At 34.7% G+C, this 19452-nt stretch overlaps 1 protein-coding gene across 6 annotated transcripts in view; it reads left to right on the forward strand.

Moving 5' to 3' along the window:
* Positions 1–19452, forward strand: part of NLGN1 (neuroligin 1) — an 890815-nt gene that overhangs the window by 536299 nt on the left and 335064 nt on the right. The window lies entirely within an intron of this gene.

Raw genomic sequence — 19452 nt, forward strand, 5'->3', positions numbered from 1 at the left:
CTCTAATGGTATTGGTTTGAAACAGGATCAAAATGTAAACCTGACCTCTGTTATTCAATGGAGACTAGCCTAGTAGCCATTATAGGATGAGGGTGAGACACCTCAGGTTGATTCGGATGGTTATGATGTGGTTCAGATTTTGCTGTATTTCCAGCATATTCCAATCTCGGAACAGTACCAACAGTTACTGAACGTGCGGCATGAGCTTTGGAGTTCGAGGTTTAAAGATTTTTTTTTTTCAATTTGGAGGGGAAACAAAGTTTCCAGCCATTAAGAGCAAAATACAATCAAAAGAGAAGTGAAACTCTTGTGCTTATGGGAATAAACCTGTATTTGTTTCCCTTTTTTTCATAGTTTATTACAGCTTCAAATATTTCCTTGCATGACTGATAGTCTTCTATTAAAATAGTGAGAGTCATGACAAGGATGAAAGGTACAGATCTGGGCGTTAGTGTTAAAACTAAATTTTCATATGTTAATTTAATTAAAAGTGCAGTATATTTACTTTTAATTCTCTTTTTGGACTGACAGTTTAGCATAGTAGTAGCCCTGAAAGTAATAAAGGACATAACATAGTCTTAAACATGTTTTCTTTGGAAGCACTCCCATATTAATTACTTTTTTAAAGGAGCCTTATGTATCTCTCTACGCCTTGTAACTCCAGCGAGATCCTTGCTGAGCCACCCATCCTTTCTTTGCATTTCAGAATCAGTTCTTCAGGTTTCAGTGCGGCACCCATTCCTCCCACCAGGAAAACAAGCCAGATCAGGAAAGGCTAGAAGTTAACTCCAGTGAAAGGCCATTCACAATCAATTACATCTGAGCTTTTTTCTTCCTTAGGTACTTGGAGTGTCTGCTCCTACTTGAGTTGGGTAACATTTTGTGTTATCTGCTTTATCAGGGAATGCTAAGAATTGAAAATGAACCAAATCATTGAAGATTTTGGAGGAATTCAACTTCTTAGATTTGGAGGGTTTGTGCTTTTGTTGTATTTTACAGGCAAATTCCCTTTCCTGCCATCTGATTTTTCACATCTCCTACTATTATTGCCTATAAAAGTAAGAACAGCATTTAGGGAGCCCAGCAAAGCTTCCCAAGCGTGACGCTATGACATTTTGTTATTCCAGAACCACTTCAGGAAGCAGTGTTGTATTTCTACTTAACATTTAATGTTTTGCAGCTGCTAAAGAATTATTCAGTAAGTAGTAAAACAGAGGAAAATCAATCTCTTCATAACATCATTAGTAATAAATATGTGACAAGAAGCGCAGATAATGAGCAACTGTTTGACAGACAAATAAGTGTGCCAGCCAATATTAGACAAAGCAAAATATGAAATAAGAAACTGAAACATTTTATCATTTCTTGTAATAAAACCTCATTTTAAATGTCCAGTTAATATTACCAGACATTTCCCTGTGAAAGGAGAATTAAAATAAACATCCCAGGAAGAAAACATTGCACCCCTTTCTTAAGGACAGTCAGTTCTTACAAGAAAATGTATTTTCATATTGTATTTTATGATAATTCCAAATTGAGCTCAATTAAAATGAATCATGAATGATCATATGGAAAAAAATACCGTATTTAAAAAGGACAAAAAGTGAACTTCTGTCTGAAGCTTTGTTTACACAAGCAATGTGAAGTCAGTGGAAACCTTCCTGCAGCATCTCCCCGTCGCTCTATGCTGGACTGCAGGGAGAAACTGGGAGGGGCAGCCTCTGGTCCTGGAAAGGTTGGTCAGGAGGAACTGTTATCAGTCAGCGATCCCTCTTCTAAACCCAGGGTGTTCACTGTCAGGGTGGAGTTTGACTAGCAAGCCTAGCTAGGAGGGAAGAAAGATGTGATTCCAGCAGAAAAGGGAATTTTCCCAATCTAGTCTCATTGATTTTTCCTATTATCGATTTTGGTGTAGCTGGAAAATTGTGAGACTCACTTGTAAGGAAGGCTGTCTTTCACCTTCTCCATCATTCCCAGGCTATCTGCTATTTGACTAACCCTTTGCTCCTTTCCAGTGTTTTCTAGCCTGACGATTTGATGCACCGTATTTTAATTATCCATTTTGTATTTTTGTTTGCCTCCTGGATTGTTAGCTCCTTGAAGGAAATGACCATGCCAAATTCACATTGGTTGTCCAGAATTGGTATTCAGTAATCATTATTTGTATAAATTAATATATAATAAAGAGAAGACTTTTAACCAAAGCTTTATATTTGTTCTGTCTGAGAATTCTATGGGAAACTTTATATTGACAGACTTTGATGGTGAAGAGAAAATGAGATGGAGGCCACTTTCTGAATAATTTAGATCCTTAAGTCCCCTTTACCTGGCCTTAAATAGAAATTTGATTGGATTGCTTTCATCCAATCTGAGCTTCATTTGACCTGATTTGAAAGTCAATAACATTATATGATAGCAGGACTCTAATATATGCCTCATCTGCTTGATATCAGGAGTTTTTTGGAAATTCTGAAATAGATGGTATTTTTCATCACATCTTGGCTTCCTTCAGAGAGGGTGGTGGGACCAGGAACCAGAAATCTCTCTGGTGATGTTGGTTGCATCTGTGCAGCTACCAGCATTTCCTCCTACACCTGTATCCTAACAAATACATTTTTGGATGTGTGTGTAAACCTAATTTCCCTGTGCATAATGTTAGTGCCTCTGGAGTGTGCAGAGCTGGCTGGAATCTGCACTAAGTGGTTTGGGAATAAGGCTTTCCTTGTCATTATTTGCACAGTCTGTAGTATTAAGCTTCAAACCCATGCCATATTATTTGTATGATGCTTGGTGACAGCCTGTGTTGACTTTTAGCTATGATTCTTGACATAATTTAATGAGCTAGAATGACATTTCCCCTGTAAGAAATATGCACATATTTTCAATGCCAGTGAAAAGTTGTTTATTTTACACATATATTATTTTTCTGAATCCACGATTTTGACTCAAAACATATTAACGTGATACATTCAGTATACAAAAATGTACTATTTTCCCACTTGCATTTACAAGTGGTTTGGTCTTCAGCATAACTGAGGGAGGCAAATGTACCCACTTGGTTGTACAAGGCTTGCTTTTTTAGCTTTTAACAAGCTGTCGATCTTCCACTCTATGTGTTGCATTCCTAGGGAAAGGACGGGGTGAGCTATAGTCTCCCTGTGAAAGTAGACTGCATTTCTTAAGGGAGGGCAGCTCCAGGCTGTCAGGGTGGGTCTTAGTGCCACAACTTTGAGTCAAATACAGTATGAGGGGCTTCCCTGGTGGCGCAGTGGTTGAGAGTCCACTTGCCGATGCAGGGGACACGGGTTCGTATCCCGGTCCGGGAAGATCCCACATGCCGCGGAGCGGCTGCGCGCGTGAGCCATGGCCGCTGAGCCTGCGCGTCCGGGGCCTGTGCTCCACAATGGGAGAGGCCACAACAGTGAGAGGCCCGCGTACCGCAAAATAAATAAATAAAAAATAAAATAAAATACAGTATGACTTTTCCTGGTGCCATAAACCAATGCTGAGCACAGCATGTGTATTTATGTGTCTGTGTCATCTGTCTCTTTCCTTAGATATGTCATCAACTTCTACAGAGACTTTCATATAAGCGGAAAAAGCCCATTCAATGCTTTTTCTTTTGTTACATTAGATATTTAAAAATAACACCTAGTTTTTAAATAGGAGAAGTAATATGCATTCAGTCTGAAGAAATGTAAGCAACTCAAAAAATTATACTGAACAAACCAAAATAACCTGTTAAGCCACCACACAGATAATCAATATAATATTCTGGTGCATTTTGAGGGGGGGGGTTCATGTAAAAGTTTCTGTTCGATTGTGTGTGTGTATCTACATACAGATGTTTATTGTTTTGTTCACAGGAAAGGTATATCGCATTTTATATTATTTTTGTAGCATGCATTTTTATTTAGCAATAGTTTATGAACATTTCCCATGTCAGTAACTATTACAGTATGATTTTTAGTACACTGTCATGTGGCAATATGATAATTTACTTAACCTACTCCCCCATTAGTGGATATTTAGCTCATTTCTTGCATAAATTATCTCTTTGCATTTCCAGGATCATATTTTTAGGACAGATTCCTAGACATGGAATTATTGAATCAAAGGCTATGTCCATGTTGGATCTTTCTATATCTATTGCAAATTGCCCTACAGAAAGATGAACTCTTCTCATACTTCTACTATTAGAGAATGACTTTCTCCGCACTGGCCTCTGCTCAATGGGACATTCATTGTCTTTAATCATTAATATGACAAGTGAAATACACATCTTTTTTTTTTTAACTCACATTGGTGAGGTCAAATGGTTATCATATGTTTAATAGTCATTTCATTTAGAAGGAAAAACGAACTTAAGTAGTAGCTTAGTGTCATTTTTGAAAGAGGGGTTTCTCGAATCACATGGCCTGGTCCTCCACAACGTTTCACCCATGTCATGTGGCCTGAGACAATTGTCTTAACTCATCTATATAATGTAGACAATAGTGGCAAATACTTCCCTGATTAGTTGTTAGGATTAATATATTCCCACATATAATAATAAGAGGGAAAATAATAATATTATAAACATCTCTGTGGTACTCACTACATGCCAGGCATTGTCCTTAGTGCTTTATATATGTTAACTCTTTTACTATATTATGAAGTTATAGATAAAGCATTTAGCACAATGCCTGGTACCCTCAATAAACATTAACTGTTATTTTTGTAAATATGTTTTTCTCATGGCATGTGCCGCACAGGGACTCATATTACGGATGAAAAGTAATTTTACTAAAACATTTGCAAATCATCCACATAAAATTGCTTTAAACTGTCCAAAACAGAAGTTAACTATTGTGAGCAACAATTTAAATTTTGTTTTTTTCCTTAATGTAAGACAAAATTATGAGAAGGATGGATGTTTGAAAAAAATTGATTACTAAGTAATATCACTATTATTGACATACCTAGTGCCAGTGTTCTTACTCATTTCTGGAATTGGAACATACAGATTACATGGAGTAGAATCAAGTAGATATTTAGTGAATTGGAACAGCAGAGGCAATTTATTTGGTAGTCAAAAAAGAAAAAAAAAAACAATGATTTCTCCATTTTACTGAATTGTACTATCTGCTGCTATCAGAGGTCAAGAAACTGAAAGATCAAACAGTTAACTATGTTCATTTGCCCCTCAAAGTCCTGATATTTGTCTTCCAGTGGAGATGAGTGAGTGTTTTATTTATTTTTTTTTACATTTGTTTTCCAGATAATATTTATTTAACAAATATCCAATGCAAGACATCATGTTAGACTCTGAGATTTTTTCTTTTTAATTTAAAAATACTGTTTGCTTATGTTATCTTCTTCTGAAGGAGCAATCAACACTGCTTGCCTTCACTACCATTTCAAAAACACATAACCTTTAAAATCATCGGTTGACATTCTTTTAGTTTTGTTTTGTTTTAAATTTAATTTTTTATTTTATATTGGAGTATAGTTGATTTACAATGTTGTGTTATTTTCAGCTGTACAGCAAAGTGATTCAGTTATACATATACATATATCTACTCTTTTTTAGATTCTTTTCCCATATAGGTCATTACAGAGTATTGAGTAGAGTTTCCTGAGCCATACAGTAGGTTCTTATTAGTTACCTGTTTTATGTATAGTAGTGTGTATATGTCAGTCCAAATCTCCCAATTTATCCCTCTCCCCCTTCCCCGTTGGTAACCATAGGTTTGTATTCTACATCTGTGACTCCATTTCTGTTTTGTAAATAAGTTCATTTGTAGCATTATTTTAGATCCCACATATAAGCAATATCATATATTTTTATTTCTCTGTCTGATTTACTTCACTCAGTATGACAATCTCTAGGTCCATCCATGTTGCTGCAAATGGCATTATTTTGTTCTTTTTATGGCTGAGTAGTATTCCATTGTGTATATGTACCACATCTTTACCTATTCCTCTGTCAATGGACATTCAGGTTGCTTCCATGAGTGAGTGTGTTTTAAAGTTAGTATCAACATTTAAGACTCTGTGAGGCGATGCAGGAGGAGGCACAGAGATAATGGCTATGAGCACACACTTTTTTTTTTTTTTTTTTTTTGCGGTACGTGGGCCTCTCACTGTTGTGGCCTCTTCCGTTGCAGAGCACAGGCTCCGGACACGCAGGCTCAGTGGCCATGGCTCACGGGCCCAGCCGCTCTGCGGCATGTGGGATCTTCCCGGATTGGGGCACGAACCCATGTCCCCTGCATCGGCAGGCGGACTCTCAACCACTGCGCCACCAAGGAAGCCCTGAGCACACACATTTTGGTGTCAGAAAAACCTATCTTCAAACCACAGGTCTGCCACTTCGAGCTGGCTGGCACTGGGAATGTTACTTAAATTCTCCAGGTTCTGATTTCTTTACTTACAAAATGAGGATATTTACCTCAGAAGTTAATGTGAGAATTAAATGAGATAAGGAATGCCAAACGTATAGCACAGGGCCTGGAACACAAGGCACATTACTAAACTAAATGTTAGTTGTTGATTTTATAATTATTACCATATGGACAATGCTGAATTATCCAACATGTGTTCTGTTGATGTGTCAAGATTTGATACTGAGGCATCTGCAGAAGATAAATGTGAACATGACCAGAAGATAAGTAGGTGTGGTTGCCTTAAATTCAAAAGAAAGATCTGAGCTTGAGAAATGGATTTGTTTGTCAATTAGTATATGGGCAAGTAAATGGACAGAGATAAAAGTTTCAGGAGAAAGATGGTACCCGAAAAAGTAGGCGGGAGTTGGGCCTAGGACACAGGAAGAGAACATTTTTTAGAGATAGGAAGAGGGAAGTCTATGCCATAGCAACAGGAGGGAAGGCAAAAATGTGTGGACAGATTCATAAATATTTATGTATTTGTCTTAAACTATTCTAAAACTCCAGTACTTGTGCTTATGAATCTTAAAAAGTAATGCTTTTTATCTTGATTCTTACTAAAGTTTGATTTTAAAGTAATTCTATGTCTGGAAGTTTTAATTGATTACAATAAACTCTAATTTACTGGCAATCCAGAAAAAAACCCTAGTTAAATTAAAGGAATCTGTGGAAATTGATAAATAATGCATTCTAAAAGACATTTTTAAAAATGGAAGGCACAGTTTGTTAAACTTTTAGGAATCATGATTTTGTAGCCTAGAAAAGTTTTGCCCAATGGGAAGACATCTTTCTTCACTCTGTTTTTTAACTACTGTCAACCCATGTAAAAAATTGTACTTAACAGGGCTTCCCTGGTGGCGCAGTGGTTGAGAGCCCGCCTGCCAATGCAGGGGACACGGGTTCGTGCCCTGGTCTGGGAAGATCCCACATGCCGCGGAGCGGCTGGGCCCGTGAGCCATGGATGCTGAGCCTGCGCATCCGGAGCCTGTGCTCCGCAACGGAAGAGGCCACGCAGGGCGAGGCCCGCGTACCGCAAAAAAAAAAAAAAAAAAAAAAAAAAGAAAATGGTACTTACTCATAAAGAGAAACAGTTAAACAATTAGATAATCAGTATAAATTAACATTTGGAGAAAAACTCCTTGCACATTCTACCTAGACTTACAGTTCCCTTTATGTAAGGAGAGCATGTTTTTAGATGCCTTTTATTATGGTTGCAAATCCTCAAGGTATAAATATGCTTTCTGCATCTATTCTTAATTATTTCAATAATTGGCTGCCAAAAGGGGAGCTTTATGTATGATGCAGCCTTTAGTCATTTTTCATTCCTAGCAGAAATGATACATTTAAGAAATATAAGACTTCTTAATCTACATGGTGGAAAAGAGCAAAACTGTAAACAAAACATAATTAGAAAGATTTATCTTCCTCTGTGACTTGGGACATTTTGCAAGTTCTACTTCTGCTTATTTATATTTTCAGAAAAACTCCTCTAATAGCCAGTACTATAAATGTCAATTTACAGACTCTGAGGTGAAAGAGGCATCTGAATTGTGCTTTTGAAACCCTGTCTTTACTACCTGGAGACTAAATATGATGAATAGTTAAATAGTCTTCCATTGGTAGAACCAAGTCCTAAAAAATGAAGGCATCTAATAAACATTAAGCTTAAAAAATACTACAGAATATCTGTATAAAATTGTGTCAGAAAGTGAAGTATGGCATTGCAATAATAAATGAAAATTAAATAAAACTAGAATTTATATGAATTTATTACCGTAGATTTACCAGAGTGTTGCTAGACTTTAATGTGTCAGGAGAAAATCATTATGTCTTGCATTGCTGGATCAGTTACCTTTGCAGCTTCTAATAAATTTTGTCTTCTGATTTTGATGGATGTTTAACCATCTGCTTCTGGAAGGATTTCCATTTATAGACCTGGAAAATGCTTCAACAGAGTACTTATTAAGTGTTAGCAATTGAAAGATACAAACAGGTTTTATGTGGTTACAGTGGCTTAAACAAACGTTGGAACCGTATTTTGTAACTAAGAAAATGAAGGGTATTTAATGAATTATTATTTTTCTTCATTTCTTGAAATGCTCCAAAGAATATTTCATGGAGTAACTTATGTTAAACTTTTAAATTATATTAACGAAATGGAACAAATTGGTAAAAACTTTCAAAATTTGTCTGTGTGAATATTAAGACTTTCATTTAGACAAGTTTTAGTCTCATTTATAAATATTAGTTAAGCATTTGCTGACATAAAAAATATAGTTACTGGAAAATATAAAATATCTTTTCATAGCTACAAAAGAATCTGGAATTGGAATGTTTAAGTGTGTGCTGTAAATTTAATCATATTAAATATATGTTTATATGCAAAAGAAAGTTAAAATAAATATATTCATATTCACACTTATTCATAAGAGGTCCTAAGTAATAAGAACAAAAGATGTTTATATAACTAGATTTTAAAAGGAACTATGTCTCCATCCTACTTGAAAAATAAATATTAAGAAAATTTTCTTTGGAAAATTTGTGGTAGCTTTTCAGTTTATTAAAATTAGTCGAATACATTTATATATTATCTGATAAAATCAGACAATGTCGAAGACTTTTGCTGGGCGTTTTTAACAGTATTGATTAGCATATTAATAATACTGGAGCCACAGCATAGTTGGTCTTGTTTCTTCCTATTAGATATAACCTCTTTAAGAGCAAGTATCATTCTGATCTTCGTATTCTATATCTTATAGAATTTTTGTGAATTTTAATGTATGTCTTTATATATTCACGTAATTTCACCATGGTTTAATGTTACATCATTTTATGTAATTCTTCCACAGGATAATTCACACACAGTGCAGTAGAAAGTACATGTACCTGTGATAAAGGCCATACTGTGGTGGACACATAATACCACACTTGATGATGTACCTGGTGTGATTTCCTCTTCTTTTTTGTAAAAACACTATTGTGGCAGGGGGTGGAGGGTAAGGGGTGAGTATTCTCTGGGAAAAACACCTCTTTCTCACCTCGTCAGTCCATACACTTTAGGCGTGAGAACTTCCTTCCTACAGACCCATAGATGGGCATGTGACCCGGGACTGGCCAGTCAATCCATTCCACCCTAAAGAGACAGGTTTAAGGGTGGGCACATGCCCCAGTCAGATCAGTGAGTCTCAAGTCCCAAACTTTGGTCCGACTCTTTCTACTGAGCCACGGAGATGGGAAATGAAAGCCTGGAGCTTCTGGCAGCCATATTGCCCATAAGAGGAGATATCCTGCAAGGAAGAATCCTTGTGACTCTTTGATTCTGGGATCCTGTCCCGTTTTAAACTAATACTACCCTGGATTTTTAAATTAATAAATGACCTTATTTTTGCTTAAGCTTGTTTAAGTTGGACTTATATTACTTGCAACTGAAAGATGTCTGACAGATACAGTAATCTGTACTGTGGTTATTTCATCTATAAAAGAAAAGACTAGAATAGATGTTCCATGATCTCTCTTTCATAAATCAAATTCTATTTTTATGATTATATGGACTTGGTAACAGAGAGCACATATGTTTTTTATATCAGAATAAACCATAAGTATTGAGTGCTTTCCTTCATTTTATGTTTTTTCTTAACACTAGTTTTTAAAGGTACCTAGTTTCTTTTTAACCTCTATATCTTTCAGTGATTAATTACCTACTCTGCTTTTTATGAAAATTCATCGTAGCTTAAAATTATTAATTTAAAAGATTAATAAAGGCAACCAACTGTATTTAACCATATAATTGACTGTGAAAGAAAAAATTCACATTTATAAATGAGGTTATTGTACTAGGTTCTCTTGCCTAATACTTACCCAAATCTTATTATCATTACCTAAATTGTTTTACCACAAGACAAACTTTGTTTAAAGCCCCCAAAAATATATTAATTGTCTTGCAGAAAGAGCTTCATTGAAAAAAAAATAAAAAGACTGTCACTTTTTTCTTTTTTTTTTTTTTTGCCGTACACGGGCCTCACACTGTTGTGGCCTCTCCCATTACGGAGCACAGGCTCCGAACGCGCAGGCTCAGCGGCCATGGCTCACGGGCCCAGCCGCTCCGCGGCATGTGGGATCTTCCCAGACCGGGGCACGAAGCCATGTCCCCTGCATCGGCAGGCGGACTCTCAACCACTGCGCCACCAGGGAAGCCCGACTGTCACTTTTTGAAGTAAGTTCTGTTAACTCTTAGAGCTGCACTCCAAATGGGTGCAAAACTAGGGTGATAACCTAGTTAATGGTAGACAGTCCTGGATTGCCCGGGCCTGTTTCAGTTGACATCTGTTTTCCTGATGTAATTATTAATGGTCCCTCATTTTACCATCATAAGTATCTCAGTTTGGAGAAAAATTATATGGTCACCCCAGATACAGCCACCAAAGATACTCCATAGCCAAATGGTAAAAGAAAAAGGCCAATAAATGATATATTTGAGAGACATAACTACAGATGGTACATATGGAAACAATTTATAAAATCTAAAATATTATCATCATTATACTACTGTAATTTATGGAAGAAAAGAATGGAAGAAATGTAGATGCTTATTGATGAATTTTGCTATACTCACTAACCTTCAACAAACTGTTCCTGAAAAATAATAATCAAATATGACTCACAGATAGTACCTGGTTCATCGACATCAGTGCATTCTATAACAAAACTCTGTGCTAAATGAAGCATTCTTTACTAATCATCTACATCAGTAGTCAGCACTAAGAAGCTCTTTCTAAACTGTAAATCTTGAGATAAATGTAAAATGTTATTATTGTTACTAGCATTATCATTGAAGTGCATAGAAGTATAACCATTTTCATCGGGAAACCTGCATTTAAAATTTACAGAAAATTTGCTTTGCAAGATGAATTTCATTTTTTACTTCCTGGATAAACTGTTAGGTTAAAGTGAAATCATCATTTTACTACATCTGCCACCTATTCCAAATGTCACTTCTTGATTTGTTACTTCTCTTGTGTCCTGCTTTCTTCATGTATATTCTTTGAGTAAAAACACAATCTACTTCTGAAGCATTAAAAGAAACAAAAGCTAATTATTTAGAACTTACTTATAATTTATTATTCATATTAAACCACAGTAAACTAGGTTCAGACACAGTGGACAAACTAAAACCAAAGCTGCTTTTCCTGGACTTTCTTTTTAAATATATTTCCATCATTTTATTTAGATTACCTTATACTGCCACATACACACAAATATAGGAATAGTGGGCTGTCTTACAAATATGATAATTATCCATTGAATCTGGAAATAATACTGTGTATTTGCAGGATCCATGAAAACCCCTTTAGGTATCAACAGACCATAGGGAAAGATTGGCAGACTTTTTTAGTAAAGGGGCAGATAGTAAATGTTTTAGGTTTTATGGGCCATATGACATTGGCTGCAACTATTTCATTCTGCCATTGTAGCAGACAGACAGCCATAGATAAAACATTAACAGTAATGTGTGGCTATATTCCAATAAAACTTTATTCATGGACACTGAAATTTGACTTTCATATAATTGTCACAAGTCATGAAATAAAACTCTTCTTCTGAATTATTTAACCATTTAAAATACAAAAGCCATTCTTAACTCATAGGCCATAGAAGAACAGACAAGGGACTATAATTAGCCTGTGAGCCATAGTTTGCAGACCCCTGTCAGAGAGTATTAACATTGTGCCCTATCAGGAAGAAAAAATAATAAAGAATTGTGTGTGATATTCAACGAACCTTCCCCAATGTGCTTCAAGATACATATAATGTGTTGAAAAAGAGGAGCTGTATCTTTTCTTCCCTTAGAAAATTCAGAATATTATAGCACTGGGAAAATTTTATAACAACAGCTTCTAACTGGTTTTTACATAAAGAGTCCATGACAAATACACTGTCAAAAGAATGCTTTATTATGTGGAGATAGGATGTCAGTTTCATGTATAACCAGTTCCTTGCCAATCAAATAATGCTATAGATAGATATGACATCATGTCTAGGCATAATCATAGTTTGACTGATAGGTTGGAATATGGAATATAAACAGGAAACTAGAGAATAATTGCCTGACTTAAACTTTAGGTAAAAATAGTTGAAGAGGAACAATATTAGTAACATATGAATGTATTAGGAATTATCCTAAAATTGTCGCTTCTATAACTAAGACATGATCTAATGATGAAAGAACCTTGAAAGTGTTTGATATTTAAATTATTGGTTAGTCAAATACTTCATTTTGAATACATTTCCATTATATAGATTAGTATTATTAATAGAATTACAGACCATTCCAAACACTCGAGAATAAATACAGGGTGGGAGGGAGGGAGACGCAAGAGGGAAGAGATATGGGAACATATGTATATGTATAACTGATTCACTTTCTTATAAAGCAGAAACTAACACACCATTGTAAAGCAATTATACCCCAATAAAGATGTTAAAAAAAGAAAAACAAAAAGAATAAATACAGCTTATCATATGAAAGAGTAAATTATAAGCTAATGCTAATTATTAGCAAAATATAGAATTATTTTTTTATGTTTTTAACTAGTGAAGTAAATTCTTTTTTAACATAAAACTACATAGAAAAACCTTTTTTAGGTGTTACAGAGATCTTTAATGACGTAATGACATTAAAATAAAAACATCCAAATTTGATGAGGCAGAGTTTTGTTTTTTAACGTCTTTATTGGAGTATAATTGCTTTACAGTGTTGTGTTTAGAGGGTTTTTTTTTAACATTATTATAATACTGTTATCTAATCTACAGATTTTATTCAGATGTTATCAACTGTCTCAAGATACATATTTTAAAATTTATTTTTAAAATTTATTATCTAATATTTCATATGTAAGCACGGTTGAAAATTATGAAGCATAATAATAAAATGATCATCTGTCAACCAGTCACTCAACTGAAGATCTAGAACAAGGGCCCATAAACTATGTGTTGTATTTATATAGTAGGCCAAATCCAGCCCGCTGCCTGTTTTAGTAAATAAAGATTTATTGGAACACAGTCACTTGGTGAGGCAGAGTTTAATTAGTTCATTTCACCATGTGGTCTATCCATGTTTTCCATTTTAGACAAGGAAATTAAGCAGAGATGTAAAGAGACTTATTTAAGGTTATACGGCAAATTAGTGGTAAATCAAGATAAGAATCCAGTTTTTTGTCTCTTACAATATTCTACAATCAAAGGAAGCAAGTGAAAGCCAGCTTGTGAACTGAGAAAAGAAAATGACAGTATTTTAAATTGGCCACAAGATCTTTCATTGCCATGATCATCTTCTTCTTCTGCCTCCTTCTCTTCTACTCATTCCCCCCATTCTCCTCCTCCTCCTTCTTCAATAAGTTAGTTGTAAGCTTAATGTTGTAATTTAAAAGAAACTAAATTAATTCAATTTAGATGTAATTGAATATTATTTGTAGGTATTGCTATCCTAAAAATGTATTCTCAATTAAATTGTATTTTATGAAACATTAATTCCTCCATGGTGGTCCTGATTGTATATTTGAATATTTCTTAACATTTCCAACACACTAAATACACTTAAAGAGTTGTATTCAGTTGTATTTGTTTTATTTAGAAGAAAGCATGATGATACTGTTCATGATCGAAACTTACTGATAAATAACATTAAATGTAATCTTCTCATCCATGAATCCTAAGAAAGATTAGCAAAATCCTGCATATTAAATAGCTCACAGATTTCTATGGGGATGGGAAAATTTATTTTCCCCACTAAATTAAGCATATGAAAGATTTTCTTTCTTTAGAGAACTCACTGATTCCTACCGAGCTGGATATTCTTTAATGAGTTGATAATATGGTGAGCATCATGAAATGGTGATTTCAGGCATCTATGTGAAAGGCTATCAAAACAAAGAATATAAGAGATATAGCTACAGGACTATGATTCATGCTATAAAATTACAGAAAAAAATAACTATTTGAAGGGTACTATATAAGATGAATTTTAAATATCTTAGCATTAAATGTGTGTGTCCTTCTGAGGAAAATATGATATTTATCTGTGTAGTTAAGTTGTTTGGGTTAAACCAACCTTGATTAATCACTGCCTGCATGAAGTCAAAAAGGGCAATATTATGAAAATTTTCTCCTCCAAACAGATGCTCAAACCTTGCAGATCATAATGCATATATAAATACCAAAGCTTATTATATTTTAGATAGTTATAGTCTATTGGGAACTTCTGAAATATTATTTTGCTTTGTCTATTTTCTTTTATGGGTTAGAATAAAATACTGATATATAAAAGAAACATCGATCTGAAGCAGATACTACTGGTTTTCCCCAATATCCATTCTTCTTGGATAACCCCTGATTTTTTTTAAAATTTATTTATTTTAATTAATTAATTTTTGGGGGCTGCGTTGGGTCTTCATTGCTGCGCACGGGCTTTCTCTAGTTGCGGCGAGCGGGGGCTACTCTGTTGCGATGCACGGATTTCTCATTGCGGTGGCTTCTCTTGTTGTGGAGCACGGGCTCTAGGCACGCAAGCTTCAGTAGTTGTGACACGTGGGCTCAGTAGCTGTGGCGCACGGGCTTACTTGCACTGCGGCATGTGGGATCTTCCCAGACCAGGGCTCGAACCCGTGTCCCCTGCATTGGCAGGCGGATTCTTAACCACGGTGCCACCAGGGAAGCCCTTAACCCCTGATTTTTAGCCCAGAATAAAGGCTGTATTATTTAGACAACAAAACAATCATTTAAAGGGGGCATGTGCATAATATCTGTCTACTAGGACATGAACAGAAGTTTCTTTCCATCCCCCTCCTGTTGTCCTGAATAAAGATGTAGTAGTGAGCCCTCTTTATCCATTTGGAAGGAGGAAATACCTAAGGATGGCAGAATGATAAGAAGACCTAGGCGCCTGAATCTTCCATGCTTGGAGCCAGCATATGGACCCTGGATTGATGATTCTTACACTGAGGCATGAGAAAGATATTTACTTTTTATAACCTAACTTGTAAAGTTTTGTTATTTATCAAGATGATTCATTGTTTTTTTCTTTAATGTTATGAGGAATTACATGAATATTGAATTTTAATATTCAATGAATGAACATCTTGCATTCTTGAAATAAGCTCTGCTTGGTCAAGTTTGCAATAAATTCAGTTTGCTACTATTTTATTTAGGCTATTTATGTTAATATAAAAAGTTCTATTAGTCTGGAAATTTTTCTTTTTTTTAATGTTATGATATCAGATTCCTGCTAGTTGCTTTTGAACCACTTTGGTCCCAAACATTTTTGCCAGCTTTTCCAGTTTCTTCCATAATTACTGATATTTTAAGGTTTTCTTTTTTTTTAGGGGATGGGGAGGGTCAATTTGGTTAACCACATATATCTAGAAAATCATCCTTATGCTGAGATTTGTATACCAGATTTTACAGATTTGTATATCACATTCTCAAACTTTTTCTCAGATTTTGGATACTCTTTCATTCTTAAATGATGCTTCTTGGGCTTCTTCCTCTTTTTCTCAGTATTACATAAGGCATAAATTTGTCTATTTGATTGCCTTTGTCAAATAACTTTCACTGATTTTTTTCTGCTTTATAATTCATTAAATTATTCACTGCAAAATTTAATTGATTTATTAATTTATTTTTAGTTTTTATTGATTAATAATAAAAGCATTTGCAGATAAAATTTTAACTTCTGATTAAACCTTTGACCATGCCTTCCAATTTTTGATATGTAGTACTCTCACTGTCATTTTTCTACTAATATCTGAATGGAATTTTTCCCTCTCTTTGGCCCCAAAAGTTACTTTGTGGAGTCTTCTTTGTTTAAATTTCAGGGAATTTTGGAAGATTTGCAATTTTATTTCTAACCTTATTTTTTATAGTACAGTTATCCTTCTGTATCCATAGGGGATTGGTTCCAGGACCCCTCCTCCCCCTGCAGATACCAAAATCTGCAGAAGCTAAAGTTCCTTATATAAAATGCTGTGGTATTTGCACATAACCTATACACATCCTCCCATATACTTTAATTATCTCTAGATTAGTTATAATACCTAATGCAATGCAAACGGTGTGTAAATAGTTGTAAATATAATGTAAAATGCTGTGTAAGTAGTTGCTGATGCTCGACAAATTTAACTTTTGCTTGTTGGAACTTTCTGGAATTTTTTTTCTGAATATTTTCCATCTGCAGTTGGTTAAATTCATGGTTGGCTAAATCCATGGCTGCAAAACCTGAGAGTATAGAGGGCTGACTGTATTGGGATCAGAGAATATGGCCTAAGGGCTATCTACTATTGGAATTTATTCAGGTTTTTGGTATTTATATACAATAATTTTAAAATATTTTCATGGAGTTTTAAAACAAAGATATAGCATATAGACTTTAATTATAAACTATATAAAGGGAAATATATTACTTATATGTATTAATTTTATTTTTTAGAACCTTGGTATCCTTACCTGTTACATATTTAAGCAAAAACAGAGAGGCAAGTTATTTTTTTCCTTTATTCTGAAGTTTCTGCCCATTTTATCTTGAAATTATAAAAGTTTTTTTTTCTTTCTATGTTTAAATGCAATATTATTCCTTTTGTGAATGTTTATATCTGGTCAGTATATTGTACAGATTATCAGTGTTGCACCATCAGTGTCTGAAATACCACTTAGATTTATACTGTTGTGATTCCTGTCTTCACATCAAATTTAGATGTTATTTCCTTATCTGTTTTTTTATTTTTAATTGTCCTATAGCACATTCTTTAGATGTGGTGTCATGAGTCACATTTGGATTTGGTATTGTAAGCCAATTTGATAACCTACTTTCAATTTTTGTGATTCTTTGCCATTTCCTATGTATACTTTACATCCTTTAGCTATATGAACTAGAATATAAATTATATCTGTCTATCTATCTATTTACATGTCTATCTCTTCATACTTTTTTTTCAGGGTCATCTCCTGCTTCTTTCTTTACTATGGTGGAAATAATTGAAGGGAAGCTCAAAAAATTAGTACCTCGAACGTATACCAAAGATGTGTAGCAGTTCTTTGGTTTGGGGACACCTTTAATCTACTCCCAACTTAACTAATCACAATTGTTATAATTCAATTTCTCTTCCATCCCAGGGCCATTTTAGGAGTTCTATGAAAATATTGTTTATACATATGGACTATTTTTGAAAACGTTATAAAGCAGACAAGTGATTTGTAGTAGTTGAAATGTATGCACGTGTAGTTCTCTTTTGTATACTGCTTAAGATGAAGACAGAGAAGGGCATTAAATATAGGTGTTGAATATAAGGTGGATGTAATTTTTTGTAAACCTGAAGAAAACCCGTATAGCAAGACAAAGGACTCGGTACAGCAGAGATGGGGATGGTGCCTTCTCTGCAGATGAGGAAGGAGAGACTCCATGCTGCATGGAGGGTCTGGATTCAGGCTTCTGAAAATTCCTCCTCTCTTTTGAGAAGAAAACTGAGAAAATAACTTCACATAAACTCCCCCACGTCAGAGAAGCTTCATCTGTCACTTGACCTTAAACCTTAATGAGGGCAGTCTCTACTATCTACTTAGCTATCTTGAGCCCCAAAGTGACTTACAGCTGCTCTGTCACTCATGAAGGTCTTCTTCCTTAAAGCATGTCTCTGTCTCCTGCTTCTTAACTTTCTGCTGGTCTGAGTAAAAAGTGACAGGGAAACAGAAAAGTAGTAAGCTGTTTTTTAAAGCCTTGAGTCTTTGTACTCTGTTCATGAACAGTTTCTATTGGGAAGATGATTTTTAAAAATGAAGTTGGACTTTGAAAATCAAATGCAAGACACTGGGTTTGCAACAAGGTTAAGTTCAGAATACAGAATATATATATGTATATATATATATATAGTTTTATTTTCTGTGTTTTTGAAGTCATTTTGGAAGTCACTGAAAGGAGGAGTCAAATTTGAAGCTTCTTAGTCAAGTGCTGTCTTAAATTGGAGGCCCAATGAAGAAAGTGTTTCATCCTCTCTTTTATAATACAATGTTGTTAAGTCAAACATCCTTTTCAGTCTGAGCTTACTCACCCAAATCTATTCTTGGTGAAAGTTTTACCATGAACTGTCACATTTTAGTTAAAACTTTCAACATGGATGTTTTATTTCTCCCTTTTATTTGAACATACTTGAAAGTAGCTTTCAATTCTAAAACAGATGCTAGAAAGGCTCAAATATTTCCTAAAAAATCATTTCTTTTTCAAATGGGAAATCTAGTCCCAAAGATTAAAGTTCTGAAAGGATAAAGAATTTACTATGCAATAAACTAGGAAATTCTGTTAATACAAAGGCCTGTGTTAGTTCCATTAGCTAACAAATACATTCTTGGATGTGACTTAGTAACTACAAAGTTATCCTTCTGATACAGAATAGCCTAAGGGTGCTTTCTAATTAAAAATTTGAAAGCTGATACTCAGTATACCATATCTCTCTGCATTTCTAAATTAAGCTGGGATCTCTTATGTTGAGTTAGTCTATAGTCTTTCACTGCTGTGTAGCAGTTGAAAAAATGCTAATTTAGTAAATCAGACCAAGTTCAACCCTAAACTATTATTACTATAGCAAATAAAGTTAGTGGTAGTTATGGTCGAGGTGCAATTTATGGAACCCCATAATTCTACTGTAATAAAAATAATAATTCCAACAATAATCTACCCTTTATTACACTCCTGCTGTGTTCCAGGCCTTTTAAATGTATTATTTCATCTGACTCATGCCACGACTATGTGAGAGTTATTCCAATTCTATGGTTAAAGCAGCTGAGGTGAGAGAAGAGGATGGTTTTAAATAAGACAAGGATGGAAGCCATGGAGTTGAGTGGGGGGTAAAGGGAGCAGTTAGAAAAGGGGTTCGTTAAAGAACTTTAAAAATCCTAAAAGTAACATTTTTGTAGGTTTATAAGTTACTTTTGTAATGTATTTGTGCCTTAGATAATGTGGAAAGATAAAGGAAAATACAGA

The sequence above is a fragment of the Phocoena phocoena genome, chromosome 4 (assembly GCF_963924675.1).
Source record: "Phocoena phocoena chromosome 4, mPhoPho1.1, whole genome shotgun sequence".
NCBI classification, from domain to species: Eukaryota; Metazoa; Chordata; class Mammalia; order Artiodactyla; family Phocoenidae; genus Phocoena; species Phocoena phocoena.